Consider the following 12,066-nt stretch of genomic DNA (forward strand, 5'->3'; position numbering starts at 1 on the left):
TGAAACCCGTCAACTTGTTGACCCAGGACATCATCATCTAGAATTGAGCGCTTTAAATAGTGGGAGTTCATCAGTGTTCTGGTAATTTCAGTGACGCAGGTTGAAGTCAATGGAGTCTATAGAGGAAGAGCCTTCTAAATGCGCTTTACAGGCCCCGAGCGCGAGAGACGGTCAGAAAGCATCTTATCAGGGAAAATGCTTTTTTGAAAATTTACAATTTCTTAATGCTCAGTAGTAAGCGTATATCGATCCCATATGCCAAGTGAGCCCACCGCTGTTCCGGCGCCAAAAGACCTTGCCAGAGCTTCACTCGTCCGCGATACAGCGACACGGTACGATTAGTCGTATGAGACTTTCAGCAGGTGAGAACCAAACGCAACAAACACGACGTCGTTGTCGTTGGTGTTTGTCATTGTAAGCCCGCAGTGTCGGATGATCTGGGACACGGGGCCAGAAAGACCATCGTTAAAGTTCGAGAGGATCATGGTGGTGTCGCGTCCAATCATGGGAGAATGATATGTGAAAGAAGAAAATTGTTGTATGATTGTTAAATGATAAATATAATACAGAAACAGCAGAGTAAATTGTGTAAAAATTCCTAAAAATATCAAGGAAACTCATTTAATACAGTTCTGCCAGTTATTGGTTCCAAGAAATATCCCTAAAAACATCCTTTACTCAGTTAGAGTACTAGAAAAAGGGTCCCTGCAGGAAAAAGGTTGGAAACGCACTGATCGTTGACTGACAGTGTACTGTGGAATCTGCGTTAAAGAGGGAGACTGATGTGCTCGGCTGAGAAACAGTAAAAGAGACAACGCGTGGAGAGACGAACGCTTCAAAGGTTTAAAATATAAGATTTATAAAGTTAAAATATCAGCAAACATTATATCTCTGTATAAAGACACAGTAGTCACATCGGTGTCTTCTCTCCCTCTGCTGCTGTTGTATCGCAGCCTCACTCTGTGGTTTGTTTCCATAGCCGGTCTGCTTCCGACTGAAACTGGCGTTTTTATCATCTACATCCGGAATAAGGGATTAATTTCCACCAAACCATAGTTGGTGATTGTTTGGAAACCACTAAAAGAGAAACTTTAATAAGTTTTATTCTGTTTCTGTCCACTTAATGAAGTTACGGTGATCTGAAGGTAAAATGATGTTTGTGTCTCTGGAATCTGGTGGAAGTGATAGTTGATATTCACCGGCTGTTTGTGGTTAAACTAAAGGTCTATCTCTGTAGGAATCCTTTCATAATGCTGTCAGACACTGAAAAAATAACAAACCCTGAGTCTGTCAGGGAATAAAACAGAAACTGTTTGGTTCTTTTTTCACATTGCACAAGCAACTGAATCCATCATAGATGTATCCTCATTCTTCCTCTAAATCTGAAATTACGAGTTTTCCACAATGACATCCGACTGGTCCCAGTTTTCATTTATGTGTAGAGTTGATTTTTTTTATCAGTTTTCTTATTTCTGCAGCACTTTCTCCAACTTATTATTTTTTAATTGGGTATGGTTTGTATTTTCTCGATATGAATCGACCCAGCTTGACTCTTTCCTGATTGCATGAAAAAAAACATGCCACACCACTCCCCGCTATAGCTGTCTTTGGCCACACATAGCTCGCCTCTGTTTTACGACGCCGTGAAGTGCTGAGCTCCATGGCGGGATGGAGCTCACCTGGGGAAGCTAGTGAGCCAGCGGTCAGGAACCCACTGGTTTTTGATCAGGGAGCCTCACAGAAATGGCTGCCGCTCCCTGTTGCAACCTGGCCTGCCAGGCCACGACCACGCAGGGCGTCCTCGCCTCCCACGAATCTTGTTGAGCGCGGAGCGATGCGCAAACTGAGGGAAAATAGTCAGATTCATGGAGCCGCTGCAAATATCTCAACAGCTTTATAACACTGACTGTAGTGACAGTTCATCAACGTTCATGATGCTCAGAGGAATGAAATGAGCTGCAACTAATCAAATGAGTAAATTAAATCATAATCAGACATCAGGCGTACTGAGAAGGAATACACAGGGCTCACATTATAAATGCATAAAGTGTCCAATGAAATGTGGGTTTATGATAAATATTGTGGATGAAATCAGAATATAAGTTGTTTTATAGGTGCTTTTATGATCTTTGGATGCTATTTAGAGACTTCATAGCTAAAAAGCTGAGAACACTGGTTTGTTGTGGTCAAGACACTGTATTGAACCTTGTTGAAACCTTTGTGTTGTGTGTACCAGAAGTCAATCAGCTGTATGTTGCTTTGTGTAAGTTTGAGATAATAACTCACCGTCTATCATGTGCATTCCTCCTGTGAGAGACCAAAGAGAACAAAAGAATCATTCACGTATATATAGGAATGGTTCTGAGATTTCTGTTATCAGAAAAGGGTTTGACCACCACTATTCATATTTCTGTTACAAACACTTTTCACAGAGTGTTTGAATAACAAACGACTGGTTGTTTGTGATTCAGCGGAAATATGGGTTAAAAAAAAGTGAAAATAACATTTCATGTAGTCGTCAGTTTTTTTTTCACAATACAAAGCAACTGAATCCATCAAAAAAACCCTCATGTGACATCCTCAAAATCTGTCATACGAGTTCCAACAATGACGTCCAACCAGTTTTATTTTAATGAAGTTACGATGATCTGAAGTAAAAATGAAGTGTTTTTGTCTCTGGAGTCTGTGGAGAGTGATAGTGATATTACGGCTTGTTTGGGTTAAACTCAAAGGTTATCTCTGTAGGGATCCTTTCCATAAATGCTGTCCTGACACTAACAAAAGCTTTGTTTTCATTTCAGTTTATTAATCAACCATGACCCCCCACTGATGCAAAAATAAAATTTCAATGATCCCCCAAGTGTAAAGATTTATGTTTGTCCACACAAAAAAAACACAGAAAATTAATTTGTTACCAGTTTGATAATCATTTCATAATAATATAAATTGTTTTATCGTACATCAGCTGTTTTGAGAAGGTGAGTTTAACTTCAATTAACTGAATGGAATTAGTACAATTAACCAAAGTTAAATAATATGAGAAAGAATGCCTCCGATATATATAAAGCTGTTTTATATTGTTTCCTATTTATTTTCAATAATTTCTTAAAGAATAGTGTGACTCCCCACTTCCAACTGTACAATGGTTTCACCCAGTATCTTCCTCTCTTCAGATCCTCTTAACAACATTATTTCTTAAAAGCCAGAAGTTTCGCATCTTATTCAAACCATCAGGAAAAAGACAAGAAATATAATTTATAGTAACATTTGTTCAGCAGCGTCTCTCCCTAATAAAAAACAGAAAACATCAAAACAAATGTTCTAAATGTTCTAAATGTTCTACATGTCTCCTCATCATGATCCAGATGTCTCCGAGTTGTTTTTCCACCAAAGAGAACTTTCATTTATAAACTTATCGACAATAACACAACATATTTTATGGATATTTCATATTATATTAAAACAGTGAACTCAGTAACTGCAGGAAGTTTGTGTAAAACCAAAGATTTTAATTAATTTTGAGCAGATTATTTCCTGTTTAGGGAACTTTTTATCCAATTTTCTGTCTGTATTGTGTATTTTCTATAAAATATATAAATAATTGTATATAAATGTAACACAGTTGACCTTCAACTGTTAAACTATTCCTTTAAATCCTTGGTTCGTCATTATTTATTTCCCTCTTTAGATCCTTCTGATCATCAGTCCAGGACACAGGTTGGCACACATTGAGTCTGTGGCCTTTCTTTAAATCAGTGGTTTCCAACCAGAGGGTTGCGACCCATGCAAGACGTCACCAAAGCGTCACAGGGGTTAGGGTTAGGGGCCTTCTTGATTTTAAGGGATGTAAGAAAATCTTAAAAATATATGCAGAAGATGTATATCTCAGCATTTTAAGATGTAAACTTTGAAGATCTGAACACAGTGTATATTCAGTCTCTGATCAACAGCCTCGTCCTGCTTTAGAATACAACCAAAGAGTTGATCGAACAATGAGAAGGAAACACTGAATCGAGTCTGTATGATGGTTAAAAATTAAATAAAAAATATACAGACAGAGGATTGTATAAACAGTTCCTAAAAATATCAGGAAAACTCATCTCTGATCAATAGTCACAGAAAATAATCTGCTCAAAATGTATCAAAATCTCTGGTTTTACACAAACTTCCTGCAGCTTATCAGTTTATCTGCTGTTATTGATGCGTTGAATATAAATATCTATAAAATACAGTCAGTTTACTCAGTGAAAGTTCTGCCACTGCTTTAATGTAATCATTGTTCAAAAAGTAAATTCATTTTATGTATGTATGTAATAATTTAAGAAAACGTAATAAAATATAATTCCCAAGTTAAAAGATCAGAGATTAGTAACCTAAATAAAACCCTGACTGACGTCAGTGAGTCAGCTGTACTCTCAGTGAAACTGGCTGTTCTGGATGTGTGTTAGTATCTATCAGCTCCACTCACCTGTGGGAACAGGTGACGCCGCGTGTGTTTTTATATTTCAGACTGATTAGTTGACTTTTCTGGTCCGTGAGAAGTGAGATTTTACATTTGCTTTGATGTTAAATCCAGTTTGTTCTGAGCAGTAAACACATCAACATACATGGCGATAGAAAGATGATAGATAATTACAAATCAATAAAAGAGTCAATCTACTCTATTAAGAACTTACTTTCATTATAAATACAGTCAAATTATAAACAGGGAGATAATACCCAGCAGCACTCACCTGTAACCAGTACGACCACGAGCATAGGAGCAGTTTGACCTCCATGCTGCGTGTTTGAACTGAGTCCTGTAGTCTCAGTGGCGGTCCTTAACAACCTGTAGTATTCAGGTTTAAGTGTGTTTGTACTGAACCTCCCCTTCTGTCAGCCACATTGTGTTGCTGTCATACTGGTTAAACCTGACGTACCACATACGCCCTTTTTTTACAAACACAGCCAAATAAAGATGTCAGCAGGGCAGGATCCAGACTTTCTGTGGCCCCGAGCGACACACTGCTGCTGTTGTGCCAGCTTTTATTAGATAGTTTAATGTAATTTGCAAATCATTTCAGCAAGTTCAAACTGTACCTGCTCTATTTGAAAAGTGTTATGGATCAGCGCAATGCAAATAAAACTAAAATTGGATATTAAAGTCACAAACCTGTTGAACAGTTGAAGGAAACTTTGTCTATTAAAACAACATATCTTGATAAAAGAAGTTAGTTAAGATAACATAACATTAAACCTAACTCAAACAGGAATTACACAACTTAAACAACTTACATTTGTCACATAATTCCAGTTCGTCCAGTTCATGACTCATTTTCTTTAAGTTGACTTATATAACTACAAACATGTGATGGATGATCAAGTAATTGTCAACTGTTTTTATCGTACATCAGCTGTTTGGAGAGTGGCTGCATTTGAGTGTAAAATATACTTTTAGTTTTAATGGAATTGGTACAATTAACTTAAACGGTTAAAGGTGATCGGTTTCCTCAAATAGTTTGAGTTGAACTAACTCACAACTTTTATGCTTTTAAATCAACAAAAAAAAAGTTTTGCCGACCTAATAACAATTTGTTGTTGAGGTAATTTACTTTTCTTCTTTAGAAAATATCTTTGAGTTTTAGAAACAAAACAAAAGAATTAGCCAGAATTTTGAATAAATAGTTACAACTAGAAATTGAAAAATACATTTTAAAACTTAAAGATTCATGTTTTTCTAATGAAGAAAAATAAATGATCATTATTATTAGTTTATTTCAATAGTTTGAGTTTGACATAAAGCTAAAAAAATGTTTTCTCAACTTTTTTTTGTTTTGTTTCTGAAAACTTAAAGTTGTTCTAAAGACGAAATTTGTGCATTAGGTTTCTCAATGGAATGCATGGAATGTGTTGACTCCTACCCTACAAAATAGTTCACTTGCACTGCTCCACCTGGGTTTTTTAAGCAGTATACGTAAACCATCATTGCTCAATGTCACAACTTTGCAGCAGGTTGTCAACTACAGTACGTCGGGCTTTGTCTCCTGCGTTGTTGCCCAGGCGTAGCCCACAACAGTTATATGATCCAACCCGCATAAAGTTTACTTGAACAGTGTGGCCACTGTTCGGCCATTTTCGAAGTTTCATGAGTTTTCAGGCACGTTTAGGCCTCCAAAAATGTGATTCTTTTGGTATTAAAACAATAACCGGAGCAGTTTCAATAGGGCCTTCACACGTTAAGCACTCGTGCGCTAAATATGAACCGGGAGGTGAACTGCATTGCTTAAATAATGACTGTGAGCTAAACTGCATTTCTGGCATACCTTTGTATGACGTTGATTCTTTGAAATGTATCTTCTAATCAATGGAAGAGTTGAGCAACCTGTAACAGGAAGCGGTGACTGTACTAAACCTGCCTGCCTGTGAGGTGCTGCTGTCAAAGACAACACCTCACGTAACACGTAGGTCGTCTGTACAAACATACCCAAATGAAGCTGCAGGTGATTGTGGCCAAACCTATGGAAATGTTGGCCGTTGGTTAATGAGATAGAAATACCCTTCGGTTAGTGTTTCAGGCTGTTGGCTCCAGTGTGTCAGACAGCTGAGTTAGACTTTGTAACTCGTAAACACTGTAAACCTCGTTTTAATGTTTTATGGCCACATCGTGTTTTAATTAAGTGTTTATAAACCAAGCTGGATGGCAGGGAGGGGCTGAGACACTGACTTATACAGGGTGGCATGAAGGATGTGTCTCAGCTTTCCAGTCATTCCCAGTTCATACAGTTCCAACATTGTTTATGGACCCCAGAATGAACATTTGTACCATATGTAAAAAAAAAAAAAAAAACATGATGTTGTAAATGTGTCAAAAATACCATCAGGTCACTGACTGTGCATTTGATATATGTAAGTCATAAGACTGTAGTCATTTTAATTCCCGTCTGGAAATTCAGTGATCACATTAAGTAGACAAAACTTAAATGACAGTTAAAGTTGTTAAAGCACAGTTTCTTAAATAAAACATACAATATGGACAATAAAAGTCTATCTCTGAAAGCAGTGAGGTAATATGCCAAAAGTCAAATTTTGACATCTAGTGGTTGTTTCTGTGAACTGCACTGCTTTATTTCTGACATCTGATCACATTAACAAGTCAAGATATTCATAATTTACCTGACTTGAGCATAAATTTATCTTATTTTATGATGTCAGTAAAGTTTGAAATACCTATAGTCATTTTAAAACCTCACATCATTTTAAAATGTTAAACTGTAGCAGTTTATATTTACTCTGATATTGATCTTATTGTAGCTGCATTGTTTCACTGTGAATGTTATAAATCTTTAGTTCATGATGAAGATGAAACTAAGAGACACATACAACTTTATTCACCATCATCTTTATTGCAAAGTCCAGCAATGCAACATTTAAACATATTAAAGAACCATTTCTCAAAATGTCTTCATTGTTGTCACATCATATATACACCGACATAATCTAAAATATAAGGTATAAAGTTTTATATTAAACATTTAGAATGATCATAGAGTCCAACTAACAAAAACATAAAAGATTTGCATCTTTACAACGTATTCATTATATTAAAATGGGGAACGTTGGAAGCCGGTGGAGAAAGCCCTGAGGAGCCAAAATTGATAAGGCGGCAGTTCGTATGACATCGTCGCTGGTGGGAGGCTCCACCCGCTCCCAAAATCCAGAAACATTGCTGCAGATTCTTCATATGGCAGGAGCTGAACAAGGAGCATCAAACCCGATGAGGCGGTGTTACGGTGCCGCCGTCCAGGGCCGGCCATTCTCACGCGCACACTCTGGCAACGTTCAGACCTGCTGCTGCTGGAACGTTGCGCCTCTGTCCCTGGTATCGAGACCCGCTGGAGGAGTCATGACCTCCCTGATCAATACGCAACACCACATCCCCACAAACAGACCCAGACCTTCACCACCTACGCCGACAACAGCCCGGGGCTGTCCAGGTCTACGAAGGCGAAAGAGCTCATGACCAAGGACAACAACCTGGCTGGGCAAGTTCGAGCTGACTTGGTAATCCCGCCCGCTCCACGAGGGGTCCCGCAGATCGAAGGTCACCTTCGAACGGGATGCCAACGGCTTATTGAACGGTCTGCGAGTGGAAAAAGCACCGGCAAAGAGAACAAAGAATCACATCACCAACGATACAGGCGCCTCAGCAAAGAAGGATTGGAGAGATGGCAGGACGTCCGACAGATACAAAGCCGAGGACGACCTTCAGAGAGAGATGATCGCTGCCAAGAATCCTGGATCCTACGCCTTCAACATGAAGGCAGGTGTGCAGACGAGAAACCTGAAGGGCAAAAATCAGTGCGGGAGGACCAGAAGAAGGTGGTTGAGAAGTTGTGACGAGACCATCGGGCTGGCCTGGAGAACAAACCAGCTGGCTGATAAAGAGGAGTACCAAACACTCAGCAGAAAGAGCTGGAGAAAGGTGTAACCCCAGTCATTCAGCAAGTTGTATCAGGGAGGAATGCCCACCAGTAGCTGTAGAGAGCAGGCACGAGCGGCTCCCCAGGGGCCCACCATTGGGGGAGGAGGTGGACTAAAGTGGCCTTCATTAGGAATCTATGACTACTGGCTATTTAACCTTCACCTGTAACTCCTGCCTGTTCATATGTTTGCTGTCCTTTATTACAGGCCTTACTCATTGTAAACTCTTCGAGCTCACTGTGAAGTTTTTGGCTCAGTTATGAAGTCCAACCCGCCCGCTCCATCTGACGAGAGCTGGCCTGACTGGGAACAGGGAACTGAATTGATTCAGGAGTGAAGTCTGCCTCTCTGCTGGACTGAGAGTCCACATGTAGACTGGAAATCTGAGTCAGTTTATGTATTTTGTTTTGTGATATATTCTTACCTAATTTAAATCTATTTTTAAATCAGCTTTGATTTGTTTTCTGGGTTTGTCGTGATAACCAATCTATATTACTCTGTAAGCCTACTCAAGTTTGTTCGATGTTCGTTAAGAAAACTGATTGTACCTTCAATGTGCTGCAGAAATTTGAATTAATATTTTATGATTTTTGTGATATTTAAAGCAACAGCTATATTTAGATTTGGTCATAGTAAATATTAAATTGATTTTTATGTCTTTTTATTCAGCTTGACTTACAGCATTTGTCCAGAGGCAGCTGTGATTATCTTGCCTCTGCCTTTAAAGTCCAACCCCTCCCATCTGGAGACCAGGGACACTGGACGACAACAACAAGCGTGAGGATTCCAGGAGTGAGCTGCTGTTGGTTTTTCTGGAGGGAGGTCACACTGTAGACTGGAGACTCTGAGGGTCGACACTGTTTTTTTACGTCTGCTTGCTGACGATTAATAGGGGGGTCGTCACATCAAAATAATAACAAAGATGAGTTTGGATGATGTTTTATATCCATGCTAACAGACAGAGGCTAAAGCTAGCAGGTCCCAGGTATAATCAATATAGTAAAAGTATCGATGCGAGCGTTGTGCTAACGTTTAGCTAGGCTTGGTTTCTCTGAGTATACCTAAGATCCAGACGGTCCGATGGACTAAAATCCTTCATCCGGCGTTCCAATATTTGACATATTTATCTGTTATACTAAGATTTAAATGGGTTGAAAGTGTCAGATTTTAAAACTATAAAATAGGATTTCATCTTTATTTCAACCTCAAAGTAGCAGGTTAATTAGTGAGTAGCTTCAGTTTTATTTGTATTTTGCTATTATTGTAAAAGTTGGTTACAAAAGAGACAGACAGAGACAGATTATGGCAAAACACATCACAAAATACAGTTCACTCAGCAATGATATGCTAATATTTAGACATTATTATAGTGTCTCTGGGACTGAAATTGTTTACAGTTTATCCAGTTCCATTTTCTTAAACTTCTACACCCTAAATCTGTCTCCAGTCCGGAACAGATAATTACACACTGGGGAGCTAATTTCGGGCAACAACTTGTGGTCGTTAAGTTACATAATTTACTTTATTCAGATGAGGAACTGCATGTTTGTCAGAGGGGTCAGCCTGGGGTAATCTTGCCTCAGCTCTGAATCCAACCCCGTCGCCCATCTGAAAGAGCTGGACCTGAATAAAAACAAGCTCGGATTCAGGACTTGAAGCTGCTGTGTGGTTCGTCTGGAGATCCACAATGCTTGAACTGAAGCTCTGAGCGTCGACACCATGTTGAAACTTGTGGTACACAGGTAAGTGCAGACACTTATTTGGATATTCTGCCTAGTGGATGAGTTTATAGAGGATGATTTACAGTTTTCAAGCGCTACTTCCTGGCTGGGTTCAGGTGTTTCGTAACGTCTACATTATAAACCTTATTAACACACTAGATTTTCAACCAGGAACATTGTTTCTTAATTGACGATTGCAATTTATTCTTTTTCAGATTGGAGCGAGGTGCAGTTTGCTCAGAGATCAGCTGGGGTCTCTGGCCTCAGCTCTTGAAGTCCACCCTCCCCACCTGAGCAGGAGCTACCTGGTTATAACAAGCTGCCAGGATTCAGGACTGCAAGATGCTGTTGGTGCGTCTCGAGAAATCCACAATGGGTGCGACTGGAGACTTGAGGTCAAGACCCATGTTTAAACTTGTGGCTGACAGTAACCTGCAGCATCAAGGCTGGATGATTATACTGATCCGATCTGAAGTATCTTTTCCCATGCTAAAGTCTGTTTCTTCCTCGTGTTTGGTGTGTTGACTGGAGGGAAGAGCAGTTTAGAAAAGCCATTGTGGTGATCTTATAAATCTGATCTAGTTGTTTTCTCTCTCGGTTGTTTATGACTTAAGAACAATTCCGTGGAAAAGGTTGAAAATGTGGTTGGTGAATGCATTCAGAGTTTTCAACCTGTTTCCTGCTGGGGTTCACGTTGCTTGTAAATTTACATTATAAAACTTATTTCACAGCAGGAAACATTGTTTTCTAAAATCAACATCACTTGTATCCTTTATTCAGAGTTGGGACGGTGCAGCTATCAGGGTCAGCTGTGATTAGTCTGGCCTCAGCTCTGAAGTCCAACCCCTCCCATTTAGAGAGCTGGAGCGGGGGTGACAAACAACCTGGCAGTTCAGGGAGTGAAAGCTGCTGTGTGTTCTCTGGAGAAATCCACCAATGTAGGACTGGAGGACTCTGAGTCAGGCACCATGTTATTACATCTGCTGCTGAGGATTAATCTGATGTGATGAGCACTAACATACAGACATAAGCTGATATTTATTTTTATTCAGGTTGGCGTATCGCTGCAGTTGTTCACCGACCAGCTGTGATTATCTGGCCTTCACGCTGAAGTCCAACCCCTCGCATCTGCAGAGAGGTTGGACCTGGTGGGGAAACAAGGCTGAAGGATTCAGACGTGACGCCGCTGGTCTGAACTTGTGGGGGGAGGGTCCAAATATGCGGGACTGGAGACTGTGAGGTCAGTACGGGGTTAGTGGAGGGTGGTCCATCTTGTCACAGCTAAGATCAGTCTGACTGGAATCGCTGCTAATTTCACTGGGCTCTGGTTTTCTATTTTATTTTTTTGTACTTTTTATTCATTTCTTTTAGTAACAGCACAAAACATTACAACATAAAGCAGTACATTAACATGACGGAGGGGGAGGATTGTGCATTAAGTGTAAAACAGGCAGTCAACATAAGCGACATCATACATAAAAATATAAAGATGCTGCTTGAAATAGGAAAACATTTCTTATTAAAAGGATTCAACCATATATATTTGCCGATCTATATGGAATCAGGTCTTCTTGCAGTTGACACATAGCTGGAGCCATTTTGACCAGTTCTCTTCAAAAAATATCCAGTTTGTTCCTTAGTTTGAATGTAAGTCTTCTCCAGATGAGTATATTATAAATTATATCAGATCCACTCATTTACTGTTGGTTTATCTTCTTAAAGCATTTTGGGGGGGTCAAAAAAAAAGCTTTTTTACAACCCCACTAACAAACACCCTCAAAAGGTATTGTCCCGCTTTGTATATTGAATCGGCATCAGATCACACAGGTACATGACTTTGAAATTAAAAACATTCCTGGGGTTAAAAACAGGGTCCAGGACCCCA

General features: G+C 39.5%; 1 protein-coding gene and 1 pseudogene across 1 annotated transcript in view; one reads left to right on the forward strand and one right to left on the reverse strand.

Moving 5' to 3' along the window:
- LOC118323392 (heat shock 70 kDa protein 1-like) overlaps window positions 1-12,066 on the reverse strand; it is a gene marked incomplete at its 3' end in the record, with an annotated part of 17,318 nt that overhangs the window by 902 nt on the left and 4,350 nt on the right.
- On the forward strand, window positions 6,468-8,467 carry LOC118322572 (annotated as a pseudogene).

This window comes from Morone saxatilis, unplaced genomic scaffold (genome assembly GCF_004916995.1).
Source record: "Morone saxatilis isolate NCDOM2014 unplaced genomic scaffold, NCSU_SB_2.0 Contig14, whole genome shotgun sequence".
NCBI classification, from domain to species: Eukaryota; Metazoa; Chordata; class Actinopteri; family Moronidae; genus Morone; species Morone saxatilis.